The sequence below is a fragment of the Castor canadensis genome, chromosome 19, assembly GCF_047511655.1.
Source record: "Castor canadensis chromosome 19, mCasCan1.hap1v2, whole genome shotgun sequence".
Lineage (NCBI taxonomy): Eukaryota > Metazoa > Chordata > Mammalia > Rodentia > Castoridae > Castor > Castor canadensis.
In genome coordinates, this window is record NC_133404.1 from 9,299,570 (window position 1) to 9,323,151 (window position 23,582).

Consider the following 23,582-nt stretch of genomic DNA (forward strand, 5'->3'; position numbering starts at 1 on the left):
GCCGTTAACTTGCCCTGTATCCAACCACCCCACTGCCATCCAGTTCCACAGGACCCTTGAAAACCAGAGGCCTGCCACCAAGGCTCTGGAGATCCAGCAACACACTTCTAAAATAAAATATGAGTAAAAGAAGGTATCTCAAGAGAAGGCCCTGAGTACAAATCCCCAAAGTCCAATAAATAAGTAAACAAATTGATAAACCTCTACCCAGTCTAAACAACATAAATAGAGTGAACACACAAACTTTAATATCACTGATATTAAAAGAATAACAATAAAGGAATGCTATGAACAACTCTACGCCCATAAACTTATTAGCATATATGACATGAAATAATTCCTAGAAATGCAAAAACTACCGAAACTCACACAAAGAGAAATAGATGATCTTTACTGGCTTATAAACATGTCAAATTGAGTTGCTAATTAACCTTCCAAAATAAGTACCAGGTCCAGATGGTATCTGGTGAATTCTTCTAAATATTTAAGGAAAAGATAGTATAATTTCCTATAATCACTTTCAAAAAATGAAAGTTCAAGGAATACTTCCTAAAATTTTTTTCTCAGATCACAGTTGCTACAATATAAAAACCAAACAAAGACATTACAGGAAATAAAATCTGTGGCTTGGTATCTCTTCTGGACATGGATACAGAAATCTTCAACCAAATATTAGAAAACTGAATTTGCAATGTGTAGAAGTATTTCATCATGACAAAGTAGGACTTATCTGAGGCAGTATGCAAGGCTGATTTGACATTCAAAAATGAATTAATGTAATCCATCACATCAGCAGGCCAAAGAATAAAAGTGATATCATCAAGTCAACACATGAGGAAAAACATTTGACGAAATCAAACACCCACTCATACAAAAAAAAAAAAAAACCTGTCATCAAACTAGGAGTGGAGGGAAAGTTCCTCAACTTGATAAAGGACATCTAGAGAAAATCTACAGCTGGCATTATACTTAATGATGAGACATGAGATGTCTTCTCCCTAAGTTCAAGACAAGCATGCCTTATCTCACCAATCCATTCAAGGCCACATTGAGAGGCCCAGCTGGTGACATAAGACAAGAAAAGGCAACAAGATATGCACAGATTGAAAAAGAAGAAAAATCTGTCTTTATTGATGCATGACATGGCTGTGAAAAAAAATGTCAAATTGATAGACTCTACACACACACAAAAAAAGCCTCTGGACCAAATACGCAATAATAGCAAGGTCATGGAGCATATATAGTGTACCTAAAAGGTTCAATTGCTTTCCCATATGCCTATAATAAGGTAATGGAGTTTAAAATTTAAAACACAATCCCACTGACATTAGCACAGGAAAAAAACTTTAGATACAAAAATCGTCCACAACAAAACCAGAGCTAACATCAGATTTAGTGGTGAAAGACCTAAAGCTTTCTCTACCAAGATCAGGAAGAAGACAAGGATAACTGATGATACCACTTCAATTGAATATTATGCAGGAGTTCCTAGCTAGAGCAAATAAGCAAGGAAAGGAAATAAAAGCCATCTATGTTGGAAAAAAAGAAGTACAGTGATGTCTACTTGCATGCCACATAATATTGTACATATAAAATCCTAAAACACTCACACACACTCACACTCACACATACACTCACACACACACACCTGTTAGGACTAAATAATTAATTAATGAGTTCAGTGAAGTTACAGGGTACAAGAGCAATATACAAAAATTTCTTTCTATACACTAGCAATGATCAATGAAAAATGAAATGATTTTGTAATAAACAATACAAAAATAAAGTTAAGAAAACAACCCTATTTAAAACAGCATAAATATAATAGAATACTTAGGAATAAATTTAACAAAAGTAGTGAAAAACTTACATTTGAAACTTCAAAGTGTTGTTGAAAGAAGTTAAAGAGGATCTAAAGACATGCAGGCACCCTGTATAGCACTGTTGACAAATTGGTGTCCAGATTCAAAGCAATCCTTATCAGAATCCCTGCTGAACTATTTGTAGAAACTATAAACTCATTCTAAAATTCTAATTGAATTTTAAGCAACCCAGAATAGCCGTAACAATTTTAAAAAGGAAGACCAATTTCAAAATTTACCACAAAGCAACAGCAATCAAAGAATATAGTGCTCTCCTAGGACACAGACATATAGATCAAAAAGATAGAATTAAGTGGCCAGAAATAAGTCCACACATCCTAGAGTCAACTAATATTTAGGGGTGTAGTTCAAGTGGCAGAATGCCTACCTACCAAGTGCAAGTCCCTGAATTCAAACTCCAATACTGTCAAAAAGAAAACTAAAGAATGGAGTTGGTCTCTTACCTTATTACATATACAGAAATGAACTAAAAATGGACCAAAGACCTAAATATGAAAGCTAAACTATTAAAACTCTTAGGAGAGTTCATGACCTTGGATGTGGCAAACCATTATTAGATATGATACCAAAAGTAAGAATAAATAAATTGGATTGGTGAAAAAAACTTTTGTGTTTCAAACAATACCATCAAGAAAGTGAAAATCCAACCCATAGAATGAGAGAAAATATTTACAAATACTATCTTCTATGAACTCACATCAAGAATAAACAATGAAACCCTACACTCAAAAATAGAAAGCCAACTAACCAAATAAAGAAACTGGCAAAGATTTGAATAGACATTTCTCCAAGGATGATAATACAAATGGCCAATAAGCCCATGAAAAGATACATAGTCACCAGAGAAATGCAAATCAAACTCATCCTGAGATTCCAGTTCACACCTGTTAGAAAAGCTATAATAAAAGGGGGAAAGGAAATTAAGTGTTGGTGCGAATGAAAGAAACTGGAACTCTCATTCATTGCTGTTGGGAATGTCAAATGGTGTAGCCACTTCAGCAAAAAACTTATCAGTTCCTCAAAAAGTGAAACTATAGTTACTGTATGACCCAATAATTCCACTCTTAGGTACACATCTATAAAGCTTAAGTCCACTGAAAAACTTGTACAAGAATATTCATAAAAATTAAAACCATTCCCTCTAAAATCAGGAACCAGACAAGGATGCCCACTATCTCCACTCCTATTCAACATAGTACTGGAATTCCTAGCCAGAGCAATTAGGCAAGAAGAAGGGATAAAAGGAATACAAATAGGTAAAGAAACTGTCAAAATATCCCTATTTGCAGACGACATGATCCTATACCTTAAAGACCCAAAAAACTCTACTCAGAAGCTTCTAGACATCATCAATAGCTATAGCAAGGTAGCAGGATATAAAATCAACATAGAAAAATCATTAGAATTTCTATACACTAACAATGAGCAAACGGAAAAAGAATGTATGAAAACAATTCCATTTACAATAGCCTCAAACAAAATCAAATACCTAGGTGTAAACCTAACAAAAGATGTGAAAGACCTCTACAAGGAAAGCTATACACTTCTGAAGAAAGAGATTGAGGAAGACTATAGAAAGTGGAGAGATCTCCCATGCTCATGGATTGGTAGAATCAACATAGTAAAAATGTCTGTACTCCCAAAAGTAATCTACATGTTTAATGCAATTCCCATCAAAATTCCAATGACATTCATTAAGGAGATTGAAAAATCTGTTAAATTTATATGGAAACACAAGAGGCCACGAATAGCCAAGGCAATACTCAGTCAAAAGAACAATGCTGGAGGTATCACAATACCTGACTTCAAACTATATTACAAAGCAATAACAATAAAAATAGCATGGTACTGGCACAAAAACAGACATGAAGACCAGTGGAACAGAATAGAGGATCCAGATATGAAGCCACACAACTATAAGCAACTTATCTTTGACAAAGGAGCTAAAAATATACGATGGAGAAATAGCAGCCTCTTCAACAAAAACTGCTGGGAAAACTGGTTAGCAGTCTGCAAAAAACTGAAACTAGATCCATGTATATCACCCTATACCAAGATTAACTCAAAATGGATCAAGGATCTTAATATCAGACCCCAAACTCTTAAGTTGATACAAGAAAGAGTAGGAAATACTCTGGAGTTAGTAGGTATAGGTAAGAACTTTCTCAATGAAACCCCAGCAGCACAGCAACTAAGAGATAGCATAGATAAATGGGACCTCATAAAACTAAAAAGCTCTGTTCATCAAAAGAAATGGTCTCTAAACTGAAGAGAACACCCACAGATGGGAGAAAATATTTGCCAACTATACATCAGACAAAGGACTGATAACCAGAATATACAGGGAACTTAAAAAACTAAATTCTCCCAAAACTAATGAACCAATAAAGAAATGGGCAAGTGAACTAAACAGAACTTTCTCAAAAGAAGAAATTCAAATGGCCAGAAAACACATGAAAAAATGCTCACCATCTCTAGCAATAAAGGAAATGCAAATTAAAACCACGCTAAGATTCCACCTCACCCCTGTTAGAATAGCCATCATCAGCAACACCACCAACAACAGGTGTTGACAAGGATGCGGGGACAAAGGAACCCTCTTACACTGTTGGTGGGAATATAGACTAGTACAACCACTCTGGAAAAAAATTTGGAGGCTACTTAAAAAGCTAAACATCGATCTACCATTTGATCCAGCAATACCACTCTTGGGGATATACCCAAAAGACTGTTACTCCAGAGGCACCTGCACATCCATGTTTATTGCGGCACTATTCACAATAGCCAAGTTATGGAAACAGCCAAGATGTCCCAGCACTGACGAATGGATTATGAAAATGTGGTATCTATACACAATGGAATTTTATGCAGCCATGAAGAAGAACGAAATGTTATCATTCGCTGGTAAATGGATGGAATTGGAGAACATCATTCTGAGTGAGGTTAGCCTGGCTCAAAAAACCAAAAATCGTATGTTCTCCCTCATATGTGGACATTAGATCAAGGGCAAACACAACAAGGGGATTGGACTTTGAGCACATGATAAAAGCGAGAGCACACAAGGGAGGGGTGAGGATAGGTAAGACACCTAAAAAACTAGCTAGCATTTGTTGCCCTTAACGCAGAGAAACTAAAGCAGATACCTTAAAAGTAACTGAGACCAATAGGAGAAGGGGACCAGGAACTAGAGAAAAGGTTAGATCAAAAAGAATTAACCTAGAAGGTAACACCCACGCACAGGAAATCAATGTGAGTCAATGCCCTGTATAGCTATCCTTATCTCAACCAGCAGAAACCCTTGTTCCTTCCTGTTGTTGCTTGTACTCTCTCTACAACAAAATTAGAAATAAGGGCAAAATAGTTTCTGCTGGGTATTGTGGGGGGGAGAGGGAGGGGGCGGAGTGGGTGGTGGGGGAGGGGGTGGGGGCAGGGGGGAGAAATGAGCCAAGCCTTGTATGCACATATGAATAATAAAAGAAAAATGAAAAAAAAAAAGGATGAGGACTGAGAACTCGAAAAAAAAAAAAGAATATTCATAGCAGAAGTGTTAATGATAGACAAGAAATGGAAACACTAGTGTCTATCAAACAAATCAAAACATAAGCAAAGGGCTGGAAGAGTGGCTCAAGTGGTAGAGTGCCTACCTAGCAAGAGAGAGACCTGAGTTAAACCTCAGAAGCACCAAAAAAAAAAAAAACAAAAAAAAACCCATAAATAAAAAATGTGGTTTATCCACAGAATGTAGTATTTTTCAGCCACAAAAGAGAGGAAGTACCGATTCATGGCACAACATAGATGAACCTTGAAAATATACTAAGTGAAATGTGCCAAATGGGAAATTCATATTGGATCATACTGCATGATACTATTTTAATAAAATATCTCAAATAAGCAAAACATGGTGATGGACAGTAGATTAGCCATTGCCAAGGGCTAGGCAGAGAAGGAACCTGGCGGAACAACTTAAAGGGAAGAAATATTTAACTTACAGTTTGTGGTTGGTTGTCTCTATTACTTTGGACCTGAGGCAAGACTGAACTTCATGATGGGGTGTGGAAGAAGAGGTGTTCACCTCATGGTAGACAGGAAGCAGAGAATGAGGAAGGGGTGGAGGGAATAAGCATAACTTTCAAATGGAGCTCCACCCTAGGTCCCAGAACCTAAAGTTTCCACACCCTCCCAGAACAGCACTACCACTGGGGATCAAACGTTGAACACCTGAGTCAATGGGGCATCGCAAACCATAACAAGTTTCTTCTTATGTTATAAAAATATTTTGGAGTTAGATAGTAGTGATGACTGCAAGGTATGTTAATATACTCCAAAAGTTACAGAATTTTATACTTTGAAAGAGGTAGAATTCATATTAGGTGATTTCAATTTAACAAAAAGCGTTGGACATCCAGTCATCAGGAAAATATAAATTAAAACCATGATGAGATTTTACTACCACCTGTTAGAACAACTAAAATTTTAAAATATATGTATCAGCAATACGAAGTGCTTGTGAGAACACAGATCAAGTGGGGCCTTCACACATTGCTGGTGGCTTTGCAAAATGGTACAGTCATTTTAGAAAGTGGCTTGACTTCATTATAAAATTAAGATTATAGTTATTATTTGATCCAGAAATTCCACCTCTGGGCATTTACCTTAAATAAATAAAGATGTATGTTCACACAAAAATGTGGACATAGATGATCTTTAATATCTCCTTTTTACTTTTGAGATCCTATAGATACCCTATACTTTATCTAAATGTGAATTTGGATACATTTCTTCTGGTCAGGTCTTGTTAAAATTCTTAAATCTGGAAACTATTTTCTTCAATTCTGGAAAAATTTCAGCCACTGTCTCTTTGATGTTATGTCTCCCCTGTTTGTCTGGATGAATACTATCTTCTATTTCTGTTAAGTTCTCTCTTGTGTTTTCTCTCTCTTCATTTTCCTGTGCTGCAAGGTGATCTCATCATACACATCTTTCAGTTCACTGTTTCTCTCCACAGCTCAGACTAATTCATTAGCTGAGTTTTTAACTGTCAAAATTATAGTTTTATTAAAAATATTTTATAGTAGAATTTTTCTATAATTCATATTTCTTCATTTATTTCTTAGTGTATTAAACATATGCATTGTATAGTCTACTTAATATAACTCTAAATATCTCTATTTATTAGGATGCTATTCTGCTATTAGTTGTATCTGGTGACACTCTCATGATGATTAATTTTCTTACGGAGCTTTTTATGTTTTAATTGTGACTTCAACTACTAAAAGACTACTGTTGTGTAAAGTTTCCCTATATGAAGTAACTCAATGTTTGCTTCTGCCAGAACCCTGGGAGTTCACCATCTCCACATCAGTTTTACAGTTTTTTCTGTACCATGTGTTGTATGTTTAGATCTAATACCCATACATGTCATAGCCTTGGGCTTCAACTTCTGATAGGTTAATCATCCATTCCCACAATCCCTGAGCATAGCATTCTGTTTTCTATGTCCTTTTCAAAGGCTGAAACTGAACAGACTATTCCATGTGAGTTCATCAATGAAGAAAAAAACTAAAAAATTCTCCTCCCATATTAACATCATACTTTCATTAAGCCTAATATCCAACCTAATAAGAAGCAGATGGTTTATCATTGCACTCATTCTAGAGACTTATCTGTTTTGTTTTGTGTCAAAACAGAATGTACAACAAATTTTGGAGTCTTGTAAACTAGAAGATAGTAAATATTTTTCAGATAGAAGCTCATCTAATCAGCTCTTTACAGATACAGATTAATTCAAGGATTAAATGATTAGCTCAAGGACACACAACTAACCATTGCAATTGAAAAGAATAGCCAGATTTCCTATGTCTCAATCTTGGATCTTTCTATCTAATGAGTTTTCCTGTGAAAATTTTGTCTCTTCCATGAAGATATGAAGAAAATGACAAACAAAGACAATAAATTTAGAGTGACTAAACACACACACACACACACACACACACACACACACACACACACCCCTCAGTGTTGTCTTTTAGTGACCCTGGGAACTTTTAAGAAAGTTCCATTCTTGATTCAAAAGGAAACTCAGTACTCCATTGAGGTCAATGAGTGGGTTTTGTGTCAGAAGCCTGGATGTGAATTTTCATTCATTATAAAGACAATTTGGACCATAGGTTTTGTATTGTCCATTTCTATTTCTCTCTTCTTGCCTTAAAATCCTGTCGTGTCCCATGGCATACTTCCAAGACTAAGAATTTAATGTCAGAGGAGCACATGTCTGTTCTTCTATGCTATGAATCTCATCCTACAATTCTAACAGAGAATTTTAAAGGCATTATTCCTCCCTCCTTTTTCTCCCTTAACACAGAATGAGTAACCTCATTCTCTTATGAGAGGCTAAAGCAATGCAAAATAATAGAATGTAGAATGCAAATATTCCCTTCTGAATACTCCTGCTGCCCTCCAGAGATAACAAGCATTCACAGTTTGATGGCTCGTCCTATTTATCTTCATATGTGCATATGTAAATTTGAACATCTTTTTATAAAAACGCAATCATGTTCCATATACTGTCCTGAAACACATTTTCTCAATGACATGTCTAAGACTGTACTGAAAATTGCCTACTTCATTCTCTTTTAAGGGCTGCATTATTACAACAGCTAATATTTTTGAAGAGGGCACTATGTGAAGAGTACATTCAAAGCACTTTATATTATTAATTCAGTTAACCATCACAAAAACTCTATGAAAAAAATCAAATTATAGATGAGGAAGTCAGCTAATCTTCCCAAAATGGGGGAGATGAACTCAAATTCCAGATAGCCTGCCATCCAAGAGCTTGCTTTCGAACTTCTAAGCTTGACTATTCCTGATGATGTAAAAACCCCAGCAACATATTTAAATGGTTCCCTATTGCAGAATCTTCAGGTTGTTTCTAATTTTTTCTCATTATAAACAAGGCTGTCATTAGCATCTTCTACGTAATCAAGTCTATCAATCTTTTTATTTATAGCTTCTGAGTTTGCATCTTGTGTGGGAAGGCCTCTCTATCCCTAGGTTATAAACAATCCTTCTTCATTTTCTTCTATAACTTTTATGGTTCAATTTTATTAATTTAACACTTGAGTCCCTCTGGAATTTATTTTGATGTATGGCATTATTTGGATGTCTAATTTGATTGTCTTCCATATGGATAGCCAATTGTCCCAACATCATTTTTGAATTTTCTTGGTTGAGGAAATGTTTCCCAAGAAAATCTTTTAAGACTTAAAAACAGCTTACATCGACACATTAAAATCCACCCATGCTTAATCAACTGTTGAAAAATATAAACACAAAGTGACTTGTTAAACCTACAGGAAAAATCCACTTCAGGGTACAGAAAACAAAAAGAGATTTTCTCCTCCGTCACAAATGCACTGAGTGAATATTTGTAATGGAAACATCTTGGCCCTAGTCCAGATCCTAGACTTTCCCCTCTTAAAAATATTTGTCTTGACTAAATTCCCTAACTTTCGTGTCTCCATTTCTTTGTCTGTAAAAGAAGCAATACTTAGAACACTGCTGTAAGGACTAGGCTCTTGGCTTTCAGCAATATAGAAGGTCTAATGTCCTATGTTTTGCTAAAAGACTAGTGTCCCCATGACAGTCCTGTTCGTATACTCAAAAGTCTTTAGGTGACAAAATGACTATTACTATTTGAGAACATTTGCTTTCATAGGATATTGTACAACATTCTGAGTTGGATCTTGGCTTCCAGGGACAGATTTCCCGAAGTAGATGTAAAGGTTATTTTCAATTTCTTGGAAAAAATGAAGTGAATTCAATTCCTTGTATTTATTTTTATGGGTTCAAAACACCAGGGGGAAAAATAGAGAAATTGTTGAAAGGCAAATTATATCTCCCGTTTTGACCTATCTTCTTTCTTCACACATGCATTTCAAACCTTGTTCTTTTTCAGTCCTACTGCTTGTCCTAATGCAACTAGTCTCACCTTACCTCCCACATCAGAGAAAGTAAATTTTGTTTTCCCTCAGCTTCCTGCTGCCATGCTCACTGGCATCTACTTTCATCCATTCTCCTTCCTACCAGCCCTTGTCCAAGGTGGATCCCTGTACTCTGCCCTATCTTCTGCTGCCTCCCTGAATCAATAACCCCCCTCCCTCTCCATATCCTCAGTCTCCTCCCTCCTGTTTGTAGTTTCCTTTTAATCTGGTCCAAAGCACACACCATCCTAACAACCACCACCACAACAAAATCCTCCCTCTGCTCCACATATACTGGAGCTTTCCTTCACAGCCAACTTCTTTTAAAAGGAGGTACATTCATTTCCTCTCCTCCCTGGACATCTCGGGCTACTATATTAACCTTGAAATCTGCCTCACCACTAGCCTTCTTATGCTAATTACAGTGGCCACATCTTGGTTTTTATTTAGCTTGATTTCTTGCCACTTCTGACTCCTTCTTCTTAAAATATCCTTTTATATTGGCATTCTTAACACTATAATTTCTTGGTTTCTCTCCAACTACTCAGTCCAGTTTTTCCTGGTCTTATTCCTAGTCCTTTTATCACCTCTTCATGTCTTATATATTGGTATCTTTAGAATTCTGATCTACACCCTCTTCCATTTTTTAACATATCTTCCTTGAGTGCTCCAATTAACATTAATATGCTCTTGACTTCCAAAAAACATAAATCCATCCTTAGCCAGCACAACCATACATCCATCTTATTGATAAACTTTTCCATTGACTATTCACCTTAGTCTCATTAAGTACAATATATCCTAGATAATGTCATCATCATCTCCATCCTCACCTTCATCATTCATGAAGATGACCAGAGACCCAAGTCATCGTTCTCTCCTCCTTTCCCTCATCCCAAGTTCTATTCATTCTACCCTTGAGCATCTGCTGAAACAATCTACTTCTCTCCAACTCAACAGCCACCATCCTGTTTGGACCACCATCACATCTGAACTGGATTTATGTGACTACCTATCAACTCCAACTGGTCTCCTGACCCTATTCTTTCCCCATCCTGTCCAGTCTGACACTGCAGTAATGGTGGTCATTTTAAAAATACTAAATTTGATCTTTTTATTTCTTCACACCCATAAGTGGTTTCTTGTTACTCTTCTAATAAACTTCAGAGTTTTTATATGGCTTATGATACTACATAATCTTTCTCCAGCATCTCTCTCCAGCATTGTCTTCTCCTACCATCCCCACTTCTACCTCCTCAAACACACACACATGCACACACATGCGCACTCACACACGCGCGCGCACACACACAACCAATACTGGATATGCTTTATTTCCCTAAACACCATGACCCCAATCACCTACCGAACTCATACTTCAGAGGATGAGTTTTCCTCCAAGAAAGAGTCCCTGGATTCTCTCTTATGAGATCTTTTGTAATGTAAACCATCCTTTATCAGGACTAACTCCACTGTAGCAAGTTATGAGTACTGGTTGTTTGTATAAGCAAACATCCAAGAGCAGCCAAAAGGGTTATTTTCTAAATAATGGATAATTACTAATTAATCCTTTTATTGTTCCCTCAAAATCCCTGGAAATTTACAGTCCCCTGTCCATTCTTCTGTATTAAGCATTGAAAGAAGTAACATTGTACAAAGAGCATGGGATTGCAGTCATAGAAACCAAATGGTGAGTGCAGGGACTGGGTCTCTGTGCTACTGTTTTTCATCACCTAATAAAATGCTGGATCAGAATAGACACTCAAAAGTATTTTTCCTCTTTTTTTTAGAAAAATATTTTTGAATGAATGAAACCTCATTTCAACTTTCAGAGATTATTCTTACAACCATGGTATCCCAAGCAGACAGTTTAGTTAAAGTTAAGAGGTACATAACACAAACATGGTCTCTTTTATTTGAAAAGAATCACTATCAGAATTCATCAAAATAAATTCTATTTAAAATGATAAAAGATAAGGTATTTTCATAGAAAAATTTATCTCCTGATAATACATCTGGGCACTTGGAAGTGCGTTTCACCTCCTAATACTTCATAGATGAATATTTCTAACCTAACTCCAACCAGTTCTCTTGCTAGGTCTGTCATCCTCACTCACAAGAATCTATTCATGGCCTCAGGAGTCTGGGGCCATTCTGCTCCAGTGACTGGACCAGAGACATCAGGGCTGAGCAAAAAAAGGTCCTCTTCAGGCCTTAAGCCTCTCTGATTTTCCAGTTGCAACTGGACATCCCATTTCTTTATATCCCATCAGTTTTCTTTGACATACTAACAGCAAAATCCTATTTTCCTAAGGTCATGTACATGAGCTGATACTCAACCTTGAATAACCGTATCCACATGGCTGTCCCTTTCTGTACCCATCACGGATGATCTACCATTCACCACAGTAACCTTCAACACTTTCTCCTAGCTGGCTGTTTATAAAGTATTGCTTTACAAACAGTGGGTAATTACTAATTTATGCTTCCATTCTCCCCTGAAGATCCCTAGAAACTTACAATTTCCCTGTCCAACGTGTCTATATGAAACATTGAAAGAGGCAACACTGTGCAGAGACAATGAAATTGCAGCATATAGCCCTGAGTTTGATCTTGACAATCTACTTAACCTTTCTGAGATTCAGTTTTCTTATCTGAAAAACAGGAACTATCTACAGCTTCATTAAGTTGATATGGAAATTAAATGAGATCACATTGGAAAGCACCTAGCATTCAATAAATATTAGTACTATCCTTCTTTTCCCCCTATATACACAGGATTTACTAAGTTTATGATGATTCACAGTATTGTAAACAACTCTTCCATGTTCACTGGGATGCTTCTGGGTTTAGTACTAAAAATTCTATGTCCCAGGAAACAACCCAGTCCTGAGAAATCCAGGATGATACATCATCCTGCACAGTGGAGGACAACTTCTATTTGATAAGAAAGTAATGGTGAGGATGTGAAGAAAAGAGAACCCTTGTCATCATTCTGAGAATGTAAATTAGTATGGATTAACGCTATGGAAGTTTCTCAAAATATTAAAAATAGAAGTACTGTATGATCTAGCAATCCTACTTCTGTGTGTGTCTGCAAATGATGTGAAATCTAAATGTTGAGGAGGCATCTGTACTCCCATGTTCACTGCAGTATTATTTACAATAGCTAAAATACAGAATCAAACTAAGTGTCTATCGATAGATGAAGAAATAAAGAATCTGTGCTACATATACACAATGGAATACAACTCAGCCTTAACAACAACAAAAAAAAAAACCCCGTCATTTGTGACAGCATGTATGAATCTAAAAAACATATGAAGCGAAATAAACCACACACAGAAAGATAAATACTGTGTGATCACGCTTATGTACAATCTAAAAGTTGCCCTCATAGAAGCAGAGAGTAGAATGGTGGCCACCAGGGACTGGGATGGGCATGGAGTAGGGTGTTCGGGAGAGTTGTCAAAGAATACAAAATTTCAGTTAGACAGAAGAACAAATTCAAGAGCAATCACTAGTAACAAGTTATTGCATTCTTAAAAATCACTGAGAGTTAGTTTAAGTGTTCTCTCTAAAAATAAATGTTAAGTATGTAAAGTGATACATGTATTATTTAGCTTGATTTAGTCATTCAACACTGTATATATTTATTTAAAACATCACAGTCAGGGCTAGGCTTGTCATTCAGTTGCATGGTGTGTGCTCAACATGCATAGGGCCTTAAATCCACAGTACCAAAAAAAAAGAAAGAAAGAAAATCATAGGAGGCATAATATTTATATATTTTTTAATTGCCAACTTTAATAAAAATTTTAAAACAAAAAAAACCAATGGCTACAAATGGATTTTCAGAGTTTTTTGATAATCCCCTCTGGTTTTATGAAGGTTTTGTAAGTCAATGGTTTCTTGATATCACCTCGACAGCACCTCCAGAGACTCTGGCTTCTTTGTTCTAGGGTAGGACCTGGGTCGATGTTTTTTAAACACAGATGATTTTAATGCATAGCCAGGGTAGAATACTGTTCCCTAAGTTCTTCCCAAAAATATTGTCTCTGTGTTCATTCTTCAGAAACTTTTGAATATTAAAAGGAGATTGAAGAATATAAAACAACATCTTTTCTCATGTGTAAGCAAAACTAGGGACTGAAAAATGTTAACATTCATAATAAAACTGTCCAACAATTGAGTTAAGAATGAATATAGAAAAAAGAGCTTTTTAGGAAAGCCTTGTCTTCAACAAAGATCCTAGGAGTTATATATCTGAATTATTATGTACCTTAAAATTTCTTACTACATCAAGATAACCCATAAACCTATTTTAATGATGCTGCCACTGTGGAAAAATAAATTTATAGATAGAAATTGCCTTTTAAGACCAAGGTGGCCTCATTAAAATTTCTCAAACAGTGGAAATTTTTGATCTTTTGGTTGCAGATTTAACTCTGGAATCAATAAATAGCTCATGGTGCCAGGTCAGATGAATTGACAACTAGCCAAGCTGGATCCTGTCATGATGGAGGCCAAATATCTCTGGCTGTTTAATGCCAGAGCCCCTCAAGAACTAGCACTCTGCCTGGCATGATACACAAGCCCAGTGATTGACCTTAAATGAAATTTAAGGACACATTACCACACTTGGACTTGAAGGTCATTCCCAAAGAAGAGATGAGAAATGGTTGGAGCAATGACAACCTAACTGGAGTAAGGACATATTTCCCAGATGTGCAGTGTTCACACAATATACTTGTTACAAAGACCATTCTTCCTAAGGATGATTGAGTCAAAAAGGAAGTGGCCCAACCATTTCCCCTAAAATCAGGATTGAGACAAGGATGCCCACTCTCCCCATCCACTCCTATTCAACATAGTACTGGAATTCCTAGTCAGAGCAATTAGCAAGAAGAAGAAATAAAAGGAATACAAATAGGTAAAGAAACTGTCAAAATATCCCTATTTGCAGGTGATAGGATCCTATACCTCAAAGACCCAAAAAACTCTACCCAAAAACTCCTAGACACCATAAACAGCTATAGCAAGGTGGCAGGATACAAAATCAACTTACAAAAATCATTAGCTTTTCTATACACCAACAATGAACAAACTGAGAAGGAATATATGGAAACAATTCCATTTACAATAGCCTCAAAAAAGTCAAATACTTGGGAGTAAATTTAACAAAGGATGAGAATGACCTCTACAAGGAGAATTACAAACTCCTGAAGAAAGACACTGAGGAAGACTACAGAAGATGGAAAGATCTGTTGTTCTCATGAATTGGTAGAATCAACATAGTAAAAATCGTTATACTACCAAAAGCAATCTACATATTTAATGCAATTCCCATCAAAATCCCAATGACTTTCATCACAGAGATTGAAAAATCTACCCTAAAGTTCATTTGGAAACACAAGAGACCACGAATAGCCAAGACAATACTCAGCAAAAAGAGTAATGCTGGAGGTATCACAATACCCGACTTCAAACTACACTATAGAGCCATAGCAATAAAAACAGCATGGTACTGGCATAAAAACAATGAAGACCAGTGGAAGAGAATAGAGGACCTGGATATGAATCCACACAACTATACCCACCTCATTTTTGACAAAAGTGCCAAAAATATATGATGGAGAAAAGACAGCCTCTTCAACAAATGTTGCTGGGGAAAGTGGTTATCCGTCTGCAAGAAACTGAAACTAGATCCATGTTTATCACCCTGTACTAGTATCAACTCAAAATGGATCAAGGACCTTAATATCAGACCAGAGCCTCTGAAGTTACTACAGGAAGGAGCACTCTGGAACTAACAGGTATAGGCAAAGACTTCCTCAATAGAACCCCAGCATCCTAGCAACTAAGAAAAAGAATGGACAAATGTGACTTCATAAAATTAAAAAGCTTGTGTACAACAAAAGAAATGGTCTCTAAACTGAAGAGACCACCCACAGAGTGGGAGAAAATATATGCCAGCTATACATTAGACAAATGACTGATAACCAGAATATACAGGGAACTTAAGAAAACTCTTGTAAAATCAATGAACCAATAAAGAAATGGGCAACTGAACTAAACTGAACTTTCTTCAAAAGAAGAAATTCAAAAGGCCAAAAAACACATGAAAAAAATGCTCACCATCTCCAGCCACAAGGAAATGCAAATCAAAACCACACAAAGGTTCCACCTCACCCCTGTTAGAATAGCCACCATCAAAAACACCACCACCAACAACAGGTGTTGGCGAGGATGCGGGGGAAAAAGGAACCCTCATACACTGCTGGTGGGAATGCAAGCTGGTGCAACCACTCTGGAAAAAAATTTGGAGGCTTCTTAAAAATCTAAACATAGACCTACCATATGACCCAGCAATCCCACTCCTGGGGATATACCCAAAAGAATGTGTCTCAGGTTACTCCAGAGGCACCTGCACACCCATGTTTATTTCAGCGCTATTCATAATAGCCAAGTTACGGAAACAACCAAGATGCCCCACTACTAACGAATGGATCAAGAAAATGTGGTATTAATACACAATGGAATTATACTCAGCCATGAAGAAGAATGAAATCCTATCATTTGCAAGTAAATGGATGGAACTGGAGAACATTATTCTGAGCGAGGTTAGCCAGGCTCAGAAGACCAAAAATCGTATGTTCTCCCTCATATGCAGACTTTAGATCTAGGGCAAATACAGCAATGTTGTTGGACTTGGGTCACAGGACAAGAGGAGAGCACACATGGGAGGTATGGGGATAGGTAGAAAACCCAAAACATGAAAGCATTTGATGTCCCCACTCTAGATGAACTAATACAGAAACCTTAAAGCGACAGAGGTCAACATGAGAAGGGGATCAGGAACCAATGTAAAGATCAGTTAGAGATGAATCAACTTGTTTGTAAGACATTTGTACATGGAAGCAACTCTAGGAATCTCTCTGTATAGCTACCCTTAACTAGCAAATGCTTTGTCTTTCTTATTATGCTTATGTCTTCTCTTCATCAAAATTAGAGATAAGGGCAGAACAGATTCTGGCTGGAAGCGAGGGACGGTTGTGGGGAGAGGGTGGAGGTGGGGCGCAGGGGGGAGAAATCACCCAAACAATGTATGCACACATGTGAATAAATGAATAAAACAAAAAAGGAAGTTGCCAATGGCAATGTTATGATGACTCTAAAAGAAGATGGCTGTGTCTTTGGAGCTTTCGCAAGGGGACATCCACTACAGTACAGTTCTCAAAATACAAGTGTGGCCCACAGCAGTTCAAGCTCAAATACATAACTGCCACCATGCTGAGACTAGGTCTGACTCTCAAGGTTGGACTCCCAGCAGCCAAGATGATGAGAACAATGTATAACATGGGACTTGCAATTAGTTGTATTACAAAGAGAAGAATAACAGCAGACACCTCTGACAATTATGACCGGCACACTTTCTCCCAGAAAGCATACCTAGGTTGGATGTTCAGTCACCATTGGAGCACAACTTGGTGAGCAGAAACTCAAGATGAAGTGAAAGACTTCTGCATCATCCCATGGGAAGGGCCTAAGACTACTTCTCACAACAGGGGAGCCCTTCAGTGGGCATGTAATAATCAAGTGCAATGGCCAGATTTGCTACTCCCCCATTGTTGGATAGAAACGGCCTACTGGCTGTCTTGTAATTTTTATTTCCATGACTGCCCAACCTCTTTTCCAACTGGCACAGTCTTCCTTTATGTATGCTAGTACAATCAATCATATCATAGAGTCATTTTTAACTCTGGTTCATTATGAGTTGACCTTAGTGTTTAACTTGGCTTTCTAAATTTACGAAGTTCTGGAGATGTGCCTAGCCCGTTATGTTCTAAGAACACTTTGTGGTAATAATAGTCTCCATGTTGAGGAAAATTTGTTTAGTTTCATTCATTCAGCAAATGTTGATTGTACCAGGTACTTTTTTCAATGCTGGAGATTTAGTAGTAAACAAAACAGATAAAGTTCAAACTTCATGGGACATACATGATAGTGTGAACTCTATCTTCTACTTGAAAGAAAAAAAGTGGGAACAAATAGTAGTGTAAAATAAGTTCATATAGCAATAAAAAGAAAAGAAAACAAGTAACATTAGAAACTCCTATTAAGATGTTCATCTGCAAATAAAAGAAAATTATTACCTCAGGTAGATTTTAGAGTATAACTTACATGGCCCCAAAATGACTAGAAATATCATTGTCAAAGTAGAAAGTAAAAGGGAGCATCTCACTCAAAAGAATATGCAGATACAGGAGACCAGGGACTTTGGAAATTCACATATCCATGACAATGAGAATTGGACCTAGATGTTCTGCAGTCCCTGAAATCTATGCCAGTGAATTTTCTTCCTGCCAGCGCTTGCTTGTGTTTTTGACAGTTTCCTCAGGATCTATGGCCTTTAATGACGCGTGGAGAAGGGGAAAATGGAATTACTTTTTTGTGCCATACCTGAATTTAATGGCTAGCAGCAATGCCTCAGATTCTCTCTTTGGGTCTTGCGAAGTAATATCTCACTATGAAGGGTGGAAAAGAATGCAGGCAAGAAGTATCTGAGTGCCTGAAAATAGACCCACGTGGTTCCCCTAAAACTAGGGAAGCAGCAGCCAGAAGTGATTTTGATCATTCTAGCACATATCATTTATTGAATACCACCATGCCATATGTACTGATGAGGCATTTTGCATATTTTATCCAAATAAATTCTTAAGGCCCAATGTGACCCAATCTGCAGGCAAAGTCACATTAAAAAAAAATACAATCCAGCAACCAAAAGAAAATTTAAAACAGTTCTGTTCTTTTCTTGTATTTTGAGATGAAGTTGCTTAAAATGTTCTTTCTTTGCCTCCCTATGCTCATAAAACTTCTGTAGTTCAAGAGCCTCTTGCCCAGTCCTCACCCTCTATTCCTACTCAGAATGCACTGAAAACCCACCACCACCATTGGATAGACCCTGGCCTCTTCTTTTTCTTTCCCCTGTCTTCCCATTTTTCTGCTCCTCTCTAACCATTCTTTTAACTCTAAATCACAATAGCTATGGAGTCAGACAAGCAATCTAGGAGTCATCTTTGAAAAATGACTTTAAGAGATGGGGAATGGGTGGGACTAAAAAGACACAGACATTTTCTTTATTGTATTGGGTCACAGGAAAGTAGCAGGAAGGGGAAAGGCTGAGACCATCCAAGTGTATCAATGGCCCCAAGAAATCCACTTCCCTGTTTCTACCCCTTTGCGATAGAATGTGCTTGAATGTGGAATGGCCCTATGATCAGTCTGGGTAAAGATGGTGGCAGATGTAATGTACTCTGGTGTTCTGGAACCTTGCCCTGGGAAAACATTGTAGCATCTGTTTTTGCTCTTGGAACACTGAGATCATTGGGCTGTGAAGAAACCCAGGTCAGCCTGCTGGAGGATGAGACCATATGGAGAACCAAGGCAGTCCCAATACCCCCAGTACCTGTGATTGAGGCCATCCTGGACTCACCAGCCCCAGTTAGGTTATCAAATGATGCAGTCACGTGAGTGCCCCAGATAAGACTTGAAGAAGAACTGACGGATTGTCAAACCCCAAAATTATGAGGAATAATAAATCATTATTTGTGAATCATAACAGAGCAAAGATCATATACGTATATAAGCTTATATATATATATGTATATATATATATATATATATACACATATGTAAAAGCATCAGCTCATAGAATTCTTGCAACACAAAGTAGGATATCCTTACTCTATAAATAAGAAACTAAAATTCTGCAAAATTAAATATCTTGTTCAAGATCACAGAATTTCCAAGTACCAGTACTGGTACCATGGTGAGATTTCAAATCTCATTTATATGCTATCCTCTGGCTCCATTTCTGTGAAACCCATGAGTCACATCCACTGAGAATCATTCGCTTGGATAACCTCAGAGGTTAAAACAGCCTCTTCCTTTACTTCCCTTCTGCTTGCCGACAGCTTTAGGATTGAGCCCTTTACATTCACTACCTCATTAAATCTTCACACAAACCCTATCGTGTTGCTACTTTTCTCCTCATTTTGCTAATGAGGAAACTGAGGTTGAGAGAGTAATATAGCTAGTAATGATATAACTGATGCAACTCCAAGCCTGCCTACTGATACAGCCTGTGTAATTAACTTGTAGATTTTATTAGTGGTGTTCTGAGAAGTGTTTACAACTGACTCACTGAGGAAAGAAAAGAAAGCTGTGATTTTAGCGTTTGCTAATTCCTGTGGTTAGGGAACTATGAGGTTTAAACTCCTTCTGATCTACTGTATGTATTGTTATAAGAAACATTGTGTCTGAGCATGTCAGTCTTCCCTGGTAAGGAGCCATTCTCCCATGCCTCCATGCTACTTGGCACATTCCCTGACTCCCTGCCACTCTTCTTGGTGTTCATAAGCACTCAAAAGCCATGCCTAACCATGCAGGGGCTCTTTCTGGAAGCTGATTCAACAAGGTTGGTAAGGTGAAGAACTGATTCTCAGATGCTCAAGGAAAACATACCCTTTACCCCAGAAAAGAGGTCCTGGGGGACACCGTCCCTTCCATGAAGAGAGAATACAGAGTACATTGCAGAAAATCTGAGACAACCTCCCACACACTCTCATCTGCTCCATGAGCCAGCCATGGCCTATGCACAGGAACTGCAGAGACTTGACTAACAGCATAGATCGCTTCTGCCATTTTGGAGCAAGAACACTGATGGCTTCAGCACAATCCAAAAGACCCAATAGATATCAGATGTTCTAAAAATGTTTCACCTTCCTTGAATGCCATGGCTATTCAATGGCTGCTTATGGCAGTCCACATACCAGGAATCATCATAGAAATCACTTCATCCAGATCTGGGAGGGACTTCCAAAAGCCTTCCATCCAAATTCCTTCTCCTAACAAGTTTCTCTTTTCAGAGTCAGTGGAGGGTGACTTGGACAGGGTAGTGGCCTCATGGCCTAGGATCCAAAAGGAACTCCAATTACAGTATGGATTTCTACTAACTGAATCAGCATGGGACAGGCAGTCAGGAAGGGCAAGTCAGATCAAGAATGAGAACAAATAAGACATCTGGCTACGGTGTGAACTCTAGCATCAGATACACCTAGATGTGATCCTAGACCACAAAGTATTAGTCATAGGATCTTAGACTATTTAATTTCTCTGATCCTCTGAGAAATGATGAAGGATTGAAGTAGGAATGGAGACCACAGGACAGTTTTGAGTCAAATGGAAAGGATGAACTAGCAGGCTGATATTAACAAAGAGGGAGGCTAGGGAAAGGAGAAAGTCAAGACTTTGTGAGGTTATGGAATCTTAGGAAGGAGGAGGGTGTGTCAGACAAGAAAAGTTCTGGTCACAAGAGGTGAAGATACACGGCAGGCAGTTGGGAAGGTGTTGGGAGAGCTGGAGACAGAATGAGACAGGTCTTGGGGTCTAAATGTACAACTGGTCACCAATGGCACCTCCTTCAGGAGCCAAAGAGCCAACCAATATGGACCTAAATCTCAATAGAGTATGAAGTCCTGGGAAACCAGCAAAGGGGTAGAAGAGTTTTGTCAGAGTAAATAAAGAGATGACAAATGGAAAGATGACAACTTTACATGGCAGAAAATTGACTCTCATAGAAACTGACAAGCACGGAAGTATGTTAAAACAGCAGCAGGACCTCTCAAGACACCTGAACTTATAACAGTCACAGAAATTAGAAAACCAAGACTCCACTTTAGAACGAGTATTTCTGTCCTATAAAATAAATTAGTTTTCCATTATTGTGTATATAAGAAGATTTTGAAAATGTCTGAGAAGTGGGAAGATGGAGAAAATTACAAAACATAATTTCATACAAAAGCTGTACTTACTGGCATTTTAGATTTCTTTCTTCCAGTCTATTTTTACTGTGTGTGTATATATATATATATATATATATATATATATATATATATATATATATATATATGTTTGTACTTCATTTTTCTATTTAACATTATAACAAAAACTTTCACAGGAATATACAGGATAATTCATTCAACAGAAAAACTGGGCTATTTTCTATAGAACAAATTATCGAATTATAAAAAGAAATATTAAAAAAAACAATGAGAAATGGAAGGTTTAGTCATTAGTGGTATTGGGAAATTGGTTAGCAATTTGAGAAAAAAACATTCATTTGGGTCTTTACCTTACCCACAGCACTAAAACAAATTCCAGATGAGTTAAAATATTTCTTTAAAAACCCAAATATAAAAACTAGAGCTGAGATGATTAAATATTTGTTAAACTTCTGGAATGGAAGGAGTGTCTCCTTTCTAAGCCAGGTCTTGGTAGAATAAGTCAAATGTAACTGCAAAGGATTTACAACCTCTCTTCTTTGAGAACTGAATCAAATCAATGAGAAAAATCACTAAGCCCCTAATGATAAAATTGCAAAGGACACAAACAGACAAAAGAGAAACACGGCAAATAGTGTACCACTCCACTAGCAATCAAAGAACTATAAACTGAAAACAATGTTACCCTATTTTTTCACCCATTAAGTTAGCATGCTTAACGCATCGTATCAGTTAAGAAACCAGGGGAGCCTGGTTATGCTGTAACAACAACCAACCACAAAGATTCTGTGGCTGAAAACAGGAATTGACGATTTTTTTCTGTAAAGGGACAAATAGTAAATATTTTAGCTTTGTGAGTCATATTTCTGGGGTGATTTCTTAGGTCTGCCACACAGCATAAAGGCATCTGCAGAAAATTCCTAAACGAATGGATATGACTGTGTTTATGAAAAAACAGGAGGTGGGCCAGCTTGGCCTACAGGCCAAGTTTCCAACTCCTGACCTAAAAGAAGTTTCATTTCTCCCTCATGCTTCAAGTCCTTCACATGTCACCAGGCGCATCGGTTCCTTCCAGACACTTAGGGATACATGCTAATGGAGTCTCCACATTGGCTTCTGTTTCTACACTTAACTCATCTCAGAAATTCTACATGGTCTTGCACAAGCAGTTAAATGTTCCTTCAAATCACTCATTTGGTTCACCTGTCATTGACCAGTCACTTGGTTGTGCCCAACCACAAGGAGGCTGGATCAGTTCTCCATCTCCTCAGAGCTAAGTGTCTATCTGATAACCATACTTGCTGTGGTGGGGATGAGGAGAACAGGCATTCTCACATGTGGCTGACTTTTGATGTTCACGCATGTACAGGAGGGTTGATAGATACAGAAAATAAAAATACAGGGTGTCCTGTGAATTTCAAACTTCAAAGAAACATCAAATAACTTTTGAATATAAGTGTGTCCCAGTCACTCCTTCCTGCTTGTCTGCATTGCATGCCAGTGTGTCAGCTATGCTGTGACCATGACCTGACAATCCATCATGCCAAGGATATCCTAGCAATAGGTCAGGTCTATAAAGCTTTTTATACTGAGTGCTGACCTTGTACTTGGCACATGAATTGTGTCTGAAAAAAAGAATTGTTCCATTTTATAGGAAACAGAAGCTAAGAGTTTAGGTCACTTGTTCAATGTCACAAATGTGGCATATGGTAGAGCTGGGATTGGACTCAATCTCCATGCTATGCCACCCCTACTGTGCCATAAAAGGGACGGTTGGGGAGATGCAGGATTCTTTTCCCTCAGTTTTCCATGAGTACAATGAAAGGGTTGGATCAGAAGATCTCAAGAAGCCCTAGTTCTGAAACCCTCGA

General features: G+C 37.5%; 1 protein-coding gene across 2 annotated transcripts in view; it reads right to left on the reverse strand.

Moving 5' to 3' along the window:
- The window catches only part of Mthfs (methenyltetrahydrofolate synthetase), a 275,932-nt gene that overhangs the window by 46,882 nt on the left and 205,468 nt on the right, over nucleotides 1-23,582 (reverse strand). The gene's annotated exons all lie outside the window — the stretch shown is intronic.